This window comes from Wolffia australiana, chromosome 2, assembly GCF_029677425.1.
Source record: "Wolffia australiana isolate 7733 chromosome 2, ASM2967742v1".
Taxonomy (NCBI): Eukaryota; Viridiplantae; Streptophyta; class Magnoliopsida; order Alismatales; family Araceae; genus Wolffia; species Wolffia australiana.
This window is the reverse complement of record NC_135836.1, coordinates 15,097,062-15,110,024: the sequence shown is the minus strand read 5'-3', so window position 1 is coordinate 15,110,024 and position 12,963 is coordinate 15,097,062. Positions and strand designations below refer to the sequence as shown.

The 12,963-nt window shown below is 47.8% G+C and overlaps 1 long non-coding RNA gene across 1 annotated transcript; it reads right to left on the bottom strand.

The window, feature by feature from the left end:
- Nucleotides 1-2,627: 2,627 nt before the first annotated feature.
- LOC144716958 (uncharacterized) lies at nucleotides 2,628-4,439 on the bottom strand. The gene is made up of 2 exons (XR_013585031.1): nucleotides 3,268-4,439; nucleotides 2,628-3,189 (listed from the first exon to the last, which is right to left on the bottom strand). It is a non-coding gene; the product is annotated as an uncharacterized LOC144716958 (long non-coding RNA).
- Nucleotides 4,440-12,963: the final 8,524 nt, after the last annotated feature.

Sequence of the window (12,963 nt, the reverse complement as noted above, 5' to 3'; positions counted from 1 at the left end):
GGCCAGCTGGACGTCATCACCATTGGGCGCCATTGGTGTATCACCACCCTCTCCCTTACCACTCTGTCAATCGTCGCTGAACTGCGTTCTTGGACTTCTTGCTTCAAGAATCCACGGGCTCCGCACCATTTTGCTTGGCTGGTGCCCTGCAATCCATCACGCCAGATCCTCGTGCCATGCACGCGATGACCAGACCGCCCACGCGCCTGCTGCGTGTGTCAGTACCAGGATGCATCGGCATCTTCAGCACCTGCGGACTGTCCACCCACCACCTTCAAATGCGTTTGATCGGTCGCGCTGCCACTGTTTGCCTAGGCGCTACCAGATCACGTGGGCCAACTCACCGCTGCACCTACATGTGCATGTGCTTGTCCATTTGGCTACACGCCACTCAGTCCTCTTTGCACGCATTCGCCTTCTCTCTCCTGCATCCAGACCAATTCCGGGCCTCATCTTAGTCCTCACTCTACACCGTATCTGGCCAAACTGTTGTGCTCACTCATGAATGGATAGGTTGATTGGCACTGCTACAAAATCAATGGGTATATACCCTCAAGTTATACCGTTCTTCTTCGTCTTCGCAGTCCTTTATTTCCTTACAGTATTTGTCAATTTACTTCCATGCCTTGAGAGTTAGGAACCCTTTGTTGACTCGTCTTAACACAACTTAGCAAGGGAATAGGGTTAATTTTGTGGTAAAGTTCTAACCGCTTGTCTAATGAGATTGGACATCGATGAGTAGTACGACTACCCCTCATCGTACGCGTCAAATTTGGTCCAAAGGGACGTTGGGAAGTCGATTGTGGCCAATCAAACTTCGCCAATTCAGCTAAATCTTCGGACTGTTAAATAACTCCTCATACTTGTGGTTAAATTTTCTAAAGTTTGCATCATTGTGTCAAAACACATCGTTACACTAGTCATTATCTGTGGTGTAATACGCGTTGAACGATCCCAGTTGATCACGTATTACATCACATAGGAGCTTCTGAAACTCCTTTAGTTTTATCTTGTTTAGAGTAATCTTTAGAAGCCATGTCTTTTACAATTTGAGTTTAAGCATAACACATATTGGGGTATTAAAAAACTATTTTTTTCTCTATCTGATGCAGCGAAAATCTGTTTATCCAACTCTATGAATGAATATACTCAAAGCAATGATGATGGCCTTCCATCAAAAGATTAATAAGAAGAAATTGGAAGAACATAAAAATGTATGGATTTATAAATATATAATAAAACCATTTTGTGGTAAATAAAATTCCAAGTGGGATGGAACTTTGATTATGACCAAAGTTTTTTAAAGTGGAGCAGTGATGATTATGAATCCCAAGACATTGCAGAACTTTACACATATTGCACGAAGACTGCATATTTGCATGGGAAATTAACCACTTCATGATCCAAACTCTATCTACATTGAGCAACCTAAAAAAATAATAATAATTGCATAAAAAACAATTATTATCATATTAGTTTTCAGATTTTGACTCATTTCCCTTTCTTTCCTTAGTGTTTTTTTTTGTTTTTTTCTCGAACTGTGGACTCATCAAGAGCTATATTGCACCAGAAACCAGATTTAAATATAAATCATAAAAACATGCATGAAAAAAGAAGATTGTCCATTGACTTGAGTGGTTACGATAATTTAATTTATCTCCTTGATGCACTAGGGATGATGCTAATTTTCATTTGGGGAGTGAAAGTAAGGTGACATTTTCTAAAACTTTTCTAATTATGTGTTTGTTTTAGTTAGGGGATAAATTATTTTTTTATGAAAATGTCAAAATATCATTATATCCTAGATCCAAAGAGGTTGAATTTAAAGGTTATACTCTTTGACTGCAGCATGAGCTGTTGAAATGGATACCAACCATTTCTTATGACAGCAAGTACAAGACTTCCCAAATTGTAAGGATATCTACTCCTCTAGTGCAGGTAGAAAAAATTTGAATAAAGGCCTCTATTAACACATCTGAACTCAATGGCACCATGGAATATTGAATCAAAGGTCGATCTAAAAATCATAAACAAAGATAAATACAAAGAAATAATCTCTTCAAGGATTAAATCCATGATTTATTGGTTTCTTAAGAGATCACCTCAAAGCTGTTCAGATGAATATTCTCTAGACCTATCCACTCGGTCTTTAGAGCTCTAAATCTCCTTTTCTTTCCCTCAAAGCCTTCTGTTACACATCTGATTTCCGCTCCATTAAATCTCTTTGAAAGTAGGTCATGGGAAGAGGGGTAAAAGAGCGGAGAGGGATCTCAAATAATTTTCATGTTACCAAATGAGTGTGCACTGTTATTTCTACTATTTGGTAAATTTACATAAAAGCCCTTGTCTTTGGGAACATGTAATAAAATTGCCCAAACATAGAGTATTTACATCAACTTCCAAAAATCTTCTGTGTGTGACTCTTTAGCCTTTGAATTAGTCTACTTAAGAGATCCAATGCTTCATAAACCTTTATAGGTTATCGTATTAATTTATAATGTGAAATGTACATTAATTTATAAATTAATGTATTGGCATTCATAAACAAGGGATTATGTCAACTCATGGAGTGCCAACTTACAACTCATGTCATAAAAGATATAAAGGAATGTGTTAACTCTGTCATGGAACCTTTACTAATATCACCCTGAGATTACTGAATTACTTAGGGTATGATAAGGCATCAAACCACAATCAATCATCTTGTTGAGTACTTATACATGGCAAAATCATCAAATGACAACTTTTTTGATATATCCACTACCTTGGCCTAAGATTTTATTGGATCATCTCTTTTAACTGAATATCTGATGTCAGACGTCGTCTAGGACGTCGTCCGGTCAACGAGTATGATGGCTCGGTGCCGATAAGTGATGACGGTATCGAACATCGACGGCGTCGTTGTCTGACAGATGCAACCCTAAGGGGTTGTGTAACTACGACGTGATGAATTGGTGTCCTACATGTCGTACTTGCAGGCTCCGACCCGAGGGAGGCGCCGAGCTCCAAGCTTGGACGGGGTCGCTGGGTGACGGCGACGGAGGCCTCTCGAACCTCGTTGGAGCGACGCAAGCGTCTACGGCTAAACGGACTTTATCTGTTGGGATTGCACGTAACGGACGTACTCGTCCGTATCGGTAAGACACTCACAGAGTCGTAGTTTTCTCTCAATTTGCCTCTCTCACCTACCTAGCCCGAGCGCGGAGGAGTCAAGACGAAAGTGTACTGCAAGGAATAAACTAATCAGCGAGCGAGAGGACGGCGTACCTCATCGTCGGCGTGGCTTGTTGTGCAAGGGGACGTCGACGGTTGCGGCAGTCGAAGCGGGTGTGGCAGAGAGGCGCTGGAGAGCATGGGCGGCTCGACTGGCAGCGTAGGGCAGGAGCGATTCACGAAGGTCGGAGGAGGAGAATGTGAGGGGCAGAACCAACGCGGCTCTAGCAATCGGCGGTGCTTGTCACGCGCAGCCTGGGGATTCAGTGCGAGCGAGTAGCAGCAGCGGTTGCGAGCAACGGTGGCGGCTCGGGTGTAAATTGCGGCCTTGGGAAGCAGGTAGCAGCGTGGTCAAGCGCGTCGTTGGCTTGAACTGCCGACCGTTCATGCAGGTAGACGTTGGCAATACGACACAGCATGATGGTCCACTCGAAGCAAGTCGGCACGTACGCGCGACCCTGGCGTGTCGGGTTGATGTCACACGGGGGGTGTGGAGTGCAGAATCGCCCAGCTTCGGTGCCTAGATTCGGCAGATACCAGCAGCTGGTGCGGCGTTGTCGAAGGTGCCCTGCGATTGTCGTGTAAGCCCCCCCCGTCCAGGGATGGCTGTCAGCCCCAATCGATGGAGTCCGGACTGCCCAGATGCTGTTAGGATACGGCATGCAAAAGGGTGGTCGTCAGATCCAATACGGGGGGGAGGAATCACAACGTCCTGGTGTGCCAGAGGGGAAACTCAAGATGGGGCTTGGGCATCCGCGATTTTCTCCAAAGGTGTCCCGAATTCCCCGTCACCGGCTCCCGGGTTCACATGCTCGTGTCAACGGGGGCGCCAATTCCGCACCGGTCAAAGGGCGTCGGGGTCCCACCAAGGGATGCAGACGCGGAGGCTGCTCGCCAGAGACGAGGTCGTGTCCCAACGGTGAACATCCCTACTCAAGGGCGAGCTGCCAGAACGGGGAATCGTAGCCCGCACTGCCAAGGGCCTGCCTCCTGCAAGGGGGCACACTAGAGATCGCTCTCGCTCCGCGACGGCAGAGCGAAGGAATCCAGCTTAGGATGCGCTCTGGTTCATGTGGCCGAGCCCCCCAAACCGACAAAGAAACCGGTCGGAAGGTTAATTGATCCTTTCGACAGTCGGTGGATTCTTCCCTTCTCCCTTCTCACTCCTTCCCTCAATCTCCTCTTCAAGGTGAGACCAAGATAGAGAAAAAAACAACTCACGATTCTTCTTCCTGGTCTAAGGGGGCTAGGGCGCCCCCTTCTTCCCTTATAAAGGGGTGGAGGTCAATGCCTTCCCCCCTTAGTGGGTCAACAAAATAACAAGAGGGTCCATAAGGGGGCCCTTATAAACTGGGCCCCCATTACACATAGAAAAGGGGGGGGGGGGTTCAAAACAAGATAAAATAGGAAAAATGGGGCAAATGAAGGCCCCTTTCCCTTGACAATAAAACAATGGGCAGATGAAACACGTCGTGAATGCGACGAAAATACAACGACGAGAACGGAAAAAATACAAAACACGAGAAAGAACAACGAAAAACAAAACGTGATAAATGGAGCGATTTCACCCGATCTTCGACGACGGTGGCAGGCGGCACGGACGACATCGTCGACGATCTCCGATGGCGTGCGCCATCAATATCCTCTGTTAAAGAAAGCAGGTAATCGCATCTTGACCACACAGTTACCTCATCAAAAAAAATTTGCATCCAAACCAAGACTGTTTGGAATCTCATTAATAGAGACTTGAAGGTCATAGTCAAAACACAACCATCTATCCACAATTTTTCATTGGTGTCTCAGCACTAAGCACCAGTTACACAATCAGTGCATGACTTATCATTATAGATGTTAGACGTAATGCCATGACTCATATGGATCAATTCAATGAACTCTTTCTCCAAATAGCACCCCCTTATTTGTCCTTGATTTTTAAACACACTGTTCTGGAGGGTATCATCAATCATCATCGTATGAGTGGGACTAGGCAACGATATTCTAAATGGATATTTTAATTTCTATCTTGAGTCTTATTTAAATATGAATGTATAGAACACCTACTATGAAACAAGTGATCTCTATACTATGATCACATCCTAATTCCCTTAGTCATTGCATCTATTCATAGAGATTAGTTATTTTTGATTGAACATGAATTATAATTAATATAATATATGGATGAATTTTGAACGATATATGGAATATGATATTTCCTTACAGGCCACATATATTGAAAACATGAAAATAAATGTGAATGCCTCAACCACATGTAATGGATAGCCAATCCTACTTTGAGTATAGCTTAAATATAGCAAGTTAGGGCACAAAGGTGGTTGAGTGGTGAAAGATGGGATTGGTCAACCCTGAAAATAACATGATATTGACTCAAGGAAGAAATGGATAAAACGTTTGGTCAAGGTAGTTTGAAATATTTAAAGACGTAGTCTCCATGGATATATTTTATCCATTAATACTAACATGAGTGATGTATTAGGCTTTGATGGTTAACCATACCTAAGTGCTTCAAGAGTCTCACACAATTGAAAGATTATACATATGTAGAGAATTCCTCTTGCTTGAACAAGAGTCGGATGAGAGGAGAAGGAAAAAGTAGAAAAGAAGGTAAGAGGGAATCTTTGTAATCATTGTATATTTTCCCCTTTTAAGAATCAACACTTTGATAGTTTATATTTGTATCATACTACGATATAACTGTTAAGTTACTCAACTTAATATAGCCATTAAAATGTCTATATTAGTATTTGACCTTAGTTGTTTGCAGTTTTTATGCACTAGTTTTATTAATGGTTCTAATTGACCAGGTGGGATGCCAAGTTGTCTAACTCGCTTACAACCCTCATCAATTGCAATGGCGGAGGCTAGGCATGGACGTTGAGCTTGACAGTAAGAGTGTTGAAGCAAAATTTCAGAAAAGGTTTGGTCAATGCATCTGCCAAATGGTTTTTGTTGGACACGAATTTGATCTGAAAATTCTTGCTTGCCACTTGCTCCTTGAGTAAATGATAATCAATCTCGATATGCTTGGTGTGAGCATGGAAACCGGATTGGCGGTGAGAAATGTGGCACCACGGTTATCAACCAGAGGATGAGGGATTACCAGGGAAGGAGGTGGAGTTCCTTGAGGAGAGATTGAATCCATAGGACTTCAGAAACACAGTTGTGCATGGCCTTGTATTCGGTCCCTATACTTGATTGGACCATGGTGGGATGCTTTTTCGAGCTCTAGGAGATGAGATTATTGTTGAGATAGAGGAGAAAACTACCGGTGGAGTGTCTATCAGTAGGATCACCTGCCCAATCTGCATGCTTAAAGTATTAATGGTGAAATCAGAGTTAGTGTTAAGGAGCAAGCCACAGGAAATTGATGCGGGACGTCGTCAAGACGTCGTCCAGTCGACACCGAGGGTAACGGCTCGGTATCGAATCAATATCCCAATCGGACAACGGTGGTTAGTGTCGTCCGAGAATGCTGACGGACAGATATATATATGATGACGATGAACGCAAGAGGTCCTACGTGTCGTACATGCGTGAGCCGAAGAGTGGTGTGTGCCGTTCCAGAGATTGACGGGGTCACGTCTAGTGAGGTCAAACGGACCTCCCGATCCTCGCCCGAGAGGGACTAGGGCGAGTGCGTCGCTGAACGGGGATACCCCGCTGATATACTCACACGCTTCGGGAGAACCCGACTCGTATCGGGCAGGTAAGACTCTCGTAAAATGCGTCGTTTTCTCAACCTGTCTCGCTCACCTACTTCTAAATCGAGCGCGGAAGAGGCAATACGAAAGAGCACTGAAGAAAGTAAGAGACGTAAAGGCAGGGTAGGGGAGTACCTTCGTCGCGCTGGCGACAATTTATATCGTATCGACGGGAGATCCGGAGGCCAAAGGTGCCGACGTGAGACTGGTGCAGAGCGGAGGTTGGCGTAGGCGTGGGCGTCCACGGGTGGCGAGGTGGTGACACGGTGGGAGCGGTGTGCTAGCGGGCACGGGCACAGCGAGCACACGCGCGGGCTAGAAGTGCGTAGGCAGGTGCGCTGGGAAGGCAGCGCGCAGGTAGGCGCGATGGGATCGGGCGGCAGGTGTCGACCAGCGAACGGTAGGTGTCGACCAGCGGCAGAGGGACAGAGTGGATTCGGGGAGCGGCACAGGGCGACGGCGCGAGCGCCCGATCGGCGAGGTCGGTCACCGACGGCGGGAATGGGCGACGGTGGCGAGCTGACTGTGTAGGCAGACAGCGATGGCGCGAACGGATGGCAGCGGAGTGGCAGGTGCGAGCGGCGGCACGACGGGCTTGGCAGAGAGACAGCGGCGTGGAGGGGACTGGCGGAGAGACGGCGACGCGGCAGAGCTCCGGCAGGAGGGCGGCGGCACGGCGGGGCGGCGGCGGCGGGACGGCGGCGGCGGGACGGCGGGGATCTCCTCTTCTCTCCCTTCTCTTCTTCTTCCTCTTCTCCATCCTCCCCTTACTTCTTCTTCTTCTTCTTCTTCTTCTTTCTTCTTCTTACTCTTCTCACGTACGTGACTCTTCAACTTCTTAATATGTTATAGCTTCATAAAATTCAAGAGTAAGTAGGCGGAGGCGCCCTTCCCTCCCTTATATAGGAGAGAGGAAAATGGGCCCCGATAACAACAAAAGGAAAAAAGAAAGGAAAGAAGAAAATGCAGGCCCACTAAAGCATGGGTGTGAGGGGAAGATGTCCTCATATGGGCCTTCCCCTCACTACACTAACAAAGGGAAATAAAGGGAAATAAAGTGGATAAATCGAATGCTCCGAAGATGGAGATGGCGCGTCGTCATGCCAAGTACCTGAACCCAGGGTCGTGCGTCAATGCAGCTGCTCGTCGTGTCGGCTGGACACGTGTCGGTGGCAGGCTCGATGACGGTGCTAGCTCCTCGTGTGACGGCTCGGCGGTGTCGGACGGTGCCACGCCATAAGAAATGGTCCCTTGAAGGTAACAAAGCATATGTGTGACAGCTTGCATGGCAGCAGAATTGGGAGAGTGCGTTTTATGATAGGCGCAATTCACAGCATATGTGAAGCTGGATTTTGTGAGGATAAGGTATTGGAGAGCCCCAAGGAAGCGGCTGATATAAATAAGCATCAACTAGGGTGGTAGGAGAGATGAAGGAATGAGACTGGGTGCATGGTGTGGGCAGAGGTTCGCAGGTAGCCATTTGAGAGCTCTGATGGATGGAGGCTAAATATTTACTTTCAGATAAGCTATATCTGTATTCATGGTGAGTGAGATGGATTTTGAGAACGTAATGAGTGGGCCCTAAGTCTTTAAGAGAAAATTCAAAATGAAGAGTCGAATAATCTAAATGATGGCAGGAGAGTTAAGCGAAATGATTACGATATCATCCACATAGATAAGAATGAATCTTGGATCAGGTAGAAATTTCAAAAACAAGGAATTATTGGTTTTGGAGCAGAGAAAACTGAGAAGGAGAAGAGAGGAAGTGAGTTGGTGGAACCAGGCTCGAGGAGACTGTTTAAGGCCGTAAAGGGATTTTTGTAATTGACATATGTGGGTGGGATGAGTTGGACTTCGTAAATCACGGGTTGATCCATATAAATAATTTCTTGCAAGTCAACATGTAAATTAATGGATCTTCAATTGGTGGGCAGCATATAATGACACTAGTATATGAATCATGGTATATTCGATAACCAGGCTGAAGGTTTCAGTAAAATTGAAACCTTCTTGCTGACTATAGGCTTTTGCTACGTGACGGGCTTTGTACTTGTCCATGAATTCTGTAGGTGTATACTTCAAGCAATAAACCAATTTACAGCAGATGACATGAAAGTTGGGGTGCCCCAAGTGGATAAAAAAGAGACTAGTAAGGAGCTCGGAAGCAACACAAAAGCTGCTTGAGATCATTAAAAAAGCTACAATTATGATACCGCTAGTGGATGCTATCCAACACCTACCGGCATATGCAAAATTAGTGAAGGGAGCACCCCTCGGCATAGTACTAAAAACATTCAAGTGAGAGAGAGCATAAGTTTGATCTTATTAGATCAAATGCCAGAGAAAGAAGAGATCCTGGAGCACCTTTGATCAGATGCAAGATAGGAGGCATGACTTCTACTGGGTCATTTCTTGACACATGAGCATCAGTTAACATTATGCCTAATGCAGTGCATGAATGATTCAATTTAGGGGAGCTCCAAACACTTTTCATAGAGCTAAAACGAGCAGATGGCTCGATGAGACAACCACACGCAATTATTGAAGATGTCATTTTAAAGGTGGAACGATGCCAGTTTCTCGTCAACTTCATATTGGATGACATGAAGGTGACCATGAGTTATGTCAAGCTCCAATCATTTTGGGACAACCCTTCTTCTCTATGGCTAAAACTATGATCGACTAGGATAAAGGCATAGCTGAATTGAAAGTGGGAAATGAGAAAGTAAAGTTGAACATTGCACGGCTCTTGATGTACCCATCTAGATCTATGCCTCATGTTATTGAGCTTATGGAAAGTAGTGGAGGAAACATTCATAAAGGCATTAAATCAAATGGAGAACTTGGAGAATCAGATTTTAAAACAACTTATTGAACCTAGTGTGAAACTTAAACCACTGCCATCATCACTGAAATATACTTTCTTGGACCAATTTCAAAAGAAACTGGTGATCATATCTGATCTACTTACATCTGATCAAGACAGTAGACTCCTTATCTACTTAGGGAACATAATTGAGCTCTAGGATGGTCACTCACCGACCTCAAAGGTCTAGACCCAAATGCACGCATGCATCAAATTTACCTAGAGAAGAATGCTTGACTTGTGAGGGAAACCCAATAATGACTTAACCCAAAAGTTTGGGATGCTATAAAAGAAGAAATTATGAAATGGCTGCAAGCATGTATCATTTCTTCCATCTCAGACATCCCTTGGGTGAGTCCCATCCATGTTGTGCCTACGAAAGTGGGAATTATAGTGACACGGAATGAGAAAGGGGAGGAGATCTGATGTAATATGACCTGCCGGGATCGGTCGGCTCGTATTACGCCACAGGAAGTAATGAATAAGTGCGTGAAGATATGAATGTATGCTGTTGTAGGAAATATCCAATGAGCAATAAATTGGTCGTTCGCGGGTGGGGAAGAAGGTCCTCGTCGGTCAAGGGAGAGATATTGATCCGGGATCAAACTCCCAATGACCCTATTGACCAACTAGACGACTAAGCGGTGAGGGGCGTTTGACGGCCCTAGGGTGTTTAGCGTCTAAGTCAATGAGTACCCTTTCAACCACAAGAAAATATCCTAAATCTCAACGAAGGTGGCTAACCTATCCGAGATTAGCTTGAAAAACGGCAGAAAGAAGTAATGATACTGGAGTAAATGGAGAGGAGACGGGCGGGTACCTGATGTGTCAATAGTCCACAGCGTAATTGCGTCACACCAAAGTCGAGAGTGGATCAGGCGGTGGACGGCGGAGCTGGATGACCGGGTGCAGGATTGAGGAAAACACGAGCTAGGTGGACAGCTCGGAAGCATGCACCATGAAGGCCCACGGACGCGGGTGATGGCGTGGCGGGAGGGCGCTGGTCGACGTGCGACGCACGGGCGCAGATGGGCACACATGCACGAGCGTGCGCAGCCCGCGGTCGTGGGAGGGCGCGGGGTGCCGAGCGCCGATGAGCGTGCCTGAACACATGCGGGCTGAGCGTGGCCAACGCGCTCGCGCGGATGTGGGTCAGGCGAGGGTCGAGGGTGATGCCGGCGGCCGCTGACGGAGGAGGAGTGATGGGGGACCATCCCGGAGGCGTTACGACAAGACAACATCAGCCTCGCCGAGCTGCTCACGCCGATGCTCGCCACCAGGGGTTCAAGTACCCCGCGTAAGCATCCCTATCTTCCTTATTTTTGTTTATGTCTTTTGTTTGTGTTTTTGGATTTCATGGACTTGGCCGGTGTTGGGCCTCATCCTCGTCCTTTACCTTTTATTTTTTCAGTTTTATTTTCAAATTTTAAGGAGAGGCCGAACCACGTCTCGCGACGGTTCATCCTTCCCCCACGTTCACTTGGCACCTATCCTCACTATATAAGGGGATAGCATGCCCAAGAGAACCTTGAGTCATTTGTTGAAAGGAAATCCAACTTGTGTCTCCACTATCGTAGAGAGTAGAGAGTAGAGAGGTCCGGCTAGCCTCGCCCACGTCGAGACCACTCCGTGGTTAGAGCCCTCGTCATCACGTCGAGATCACTCCGTGACGACGTGTCCAAGCGTTCCGTCGAGATTACTCCGGGACGAGTAAAGAATTCAAGAAGTCGTCGCCGCCTGGAGCTGAAGAAGCTTTCGTTGAGATCACTCCGAAGGTGCCCGAGGCCGCAGGTCCGACGCCGACGCTCGCCTTCCACGGGATCCTCAAGATCCTACCAAAGCTCCCCAAGAATCGTCCAAGAAACCATCATCTTGAAGGTTTCTTGGGGCAGTTACAGCTCAAGAAGCCCTTTCATGGGCTCGAGATTCGATCCGCCGCCGCCGCTGCCTCCGCCACCGTCACCTTTCACCGCCGCCGACCTCCGCTTTCGCCAGCGCCTGTGGGCCCGCGCGCCCACCCACAAGCCCACGCGCCGCTCGCGCCCACAAGCCGCCCGCCCCCACGAGCCGCCTGCGTCCGCGCGCCGCCCGCTCCCGCGCGCCGCTCGCGCCCACGCGCCGCTCCAATGCAGGAACCTCCCGTCCCGAGGCGCCACCGCCACACTACTACCGAGCTGAAGACTGGGAGTATGACCGCGGCGATCGACGAAGATCCCCTCCTCGGGAGGAGAGACCAGCACCACGCTACTATGACGAACGTTCCTATCCTCCGGATAGGAACTACTACCCTACCGAGAACCGGAGTTCTCGGCGTTATGACTACCTCGAGTATCCCGATGATGGGGCCCCCAATCCCAACCGCATACCGGTGCGGAATGCACCGCATTACTCGTCCCGATCGGGTAGTCCACGGCAGCCACCCGTCACCCAGCGACCGGATGTCGTCACTTATGGTGACAGCTCCGCGTATCCGCCTCACTACAGGACTGCACCCAATCACGCACCGGACCCATACGAGGAGGCCCCGGCACCGCCCAGAGCGGCGCTGAGATACACTGCAGATTACGACCGTCCCCCACGTCGGGATTATTCCCCCGACGATTTGTCTCGACCTAGGAGACCCCCGGCATACCTCCCTCACTGGGAACATGCTTATCCAACGCACGCCCCGTCGCCACCGAGACGACCTCATCACGATGGATACCCGGTGGAGCGGCCACCCTATCACTCGGCACCTCGCCGAGACGCTTACTACGAGGATCGACCGGATCATGTCTATCTGCGGAACGCACCCCGTCGCCCACCTGCTCGTCGTCACGAGGACGAGCACGAGCGACGTAGAGAGGCGCATCGCGCCATGATCCAAAAGAGTGTAAGGATCGAGGTGCCCATCTTTGAAGGGTCACGGAACCCGAAAGACTACACGGACTGGGAGTCGGACCTGGGAAGTTATTTCCAGTGGTACGATATGGATGATGATTTATGCGTTGCATACGCTGAGGCTCGACTTGGAGGTCAAGCTAAAATCTTTTGGAAGAACGAGAAGGAGGCGGCCCGACGATGAGGAGATCCTCCTTTCTCATGAGATGAGATGTCACGAAAGTTAAAGGATAAATATATCCCTAAACTTTACATGACACGTCTCATGTTAAAGTGGATGGACCT